This window comes from Melospiza melodia, unplaced genomic scaffold, assembly GCF_035770615.1.
Source record: "Melospiza melodia melodia isolate bMelMel2 unplaced genomic scaffold, bMelMel2.pri scaffold_48, whole genome shotgun sequence".
Lineage (NCBI taxonomy): Eukaryota > Metazoa > Chordata > Aves > Passeriformes > Passerellidae > Melospiza > Melospiza melodia.
In genome coordinates, this window is record NW_026948796.1 from 4,351,335 (window position 1) to 4,353,169 (window position 1,835).

Sequence of the window (1,835 nt, forward strand, 5' to 3'; positions counted from 1 at the left end):
TTTTACCACAGCAGGACGTTCTACAACCCATACCAAGACTCAAATAGTTCAGACTCAACCCAAACTTGAACCTGAGGTGTATGAAATTGGCCCCTACGTAGTAAGGAATGTGGGTGAACAACAACTATTATTCAATCCTGAATGGTCTCTCAAACATGTGGAGTTGATGATGCAAATTAACATCTCAAAAATCCAACCAGCCTGCTCCCCCTTCCTAAAAACTTCCTTTGAGGGCTGGACAACATGGTTACAAAAACAGGCATATCTCAGGAGCAGAACAAGAAAGGATCTAACTGGCATATTAGGGACAGGATTAGAAGTTTTAAATGGAATTGATTCAGAAATACTAATGAATAAACTGGCCACTGCAGCAGGTAGCCTAACAAAATTGAAGCAACCTTTACAGTCATCTCTATTGGCATTAGGAACTAGCCAGTGGCAGATTTCAAAAGTACTGTCAAAGTGGGAAATGGCCAGGGACCAAGACCACAAGTTAATAGTAGAAGCACTGAGTACAGTTCAAGATAATGTGTCTTTAGCTTTCAGTTGTATACAAGTACAGTTAAGGATGCAGGCAACAGCAGCTCTGATCATACGGGAAGGGGGTGAAGGTAATTTTCCAGCTGAAATTCGGAAGATTGTTTTGGATAATGCAATTGATTTTGAAAGGAAGTTTCAATCCTGGTGGACTATGGTGAATTTCACCTATGATCCTGTTTCTAATGTGGCAACTGCCTTTGTGCTTACCATACGTAATGCCACTGTTTATGTTATCCATCCCATCATTGCCCTAGTATTAAATCATGAAAAAACAATACTCTATCCTTCAGAACATAGAGTGTGGGCACGAAAGATGAATGAAAAGTGGCAGACAGTAAACTCAGAATCCTTCATTACTAGAGAACAGATGGGATTCATTTGTGAAAGCAATACTATTAATGCTCAGGATGTGTGTTTGGACACTGAAGAGAGTATTTGTCACTTTGAAATTCATCCAGGCACTGACCAGAAAACTGTGCTTTTATATACTGGAAAAGGGTGTGTGTGTCTGAGAACTGCCTGTGCTGCTGTACAAATTGATAGCAATGATGTTATTCTGTCTAGTAGAAATCATTCTAATTTCTGTATTTGTAATTTTGTTAAGATTATCGGGTGTGATTTTTCGTACTTGGCCCCAGTGACATCCCACCAGCTGATTAAAGCCAATTACACGATGTATCACAGACTACCACCTACCCCTATTGGGATGAACCTTACATTAATAAAACAATTAATTAAGCACCAAGACCTATTGGAGATCTTGAAGGAAATCCAAGAAAGTGGAAAGAAAACCTTAATTACTGTCCAACATGATACAAAGGAGATAACCAGAGTTTTACAAAGAATAAAACAAAATATGGATCATCACTGATGGGATGTGATCTTTGGGTGGTCACCAACTGCGAATGGAATCTTTAATAAGTTGTGCCACCCCGTTGTAGTTTTACTAATATTAGTTGGGATAAGCTTAGGATTATATATTATATTATTAATTTGGAACTGGAGAATGCTACAACGAATAGCTGTACTAACCCCTTTGTCAAACGTACATGGTGAAGCATTAAAAGACACTTATTGTCGTGAGGATTTTCATTAAGTAAAAGAATTTACTTATTTCCTAGGAAAGGGGGGAATGAGACAGAGTAGAGATCCATTGTGAATTAGGTGAAGTGTCTAGGAGAGGTGAAAAGTCTGTGAGGCCAAAGCTGAAGGAAAAGTCGCATGCCGGAGACAGCAAGGAGACAGAGAAAGAAAAACAGAAATGACCACAAGGTCAATTTGCCCCCGACCTAGGA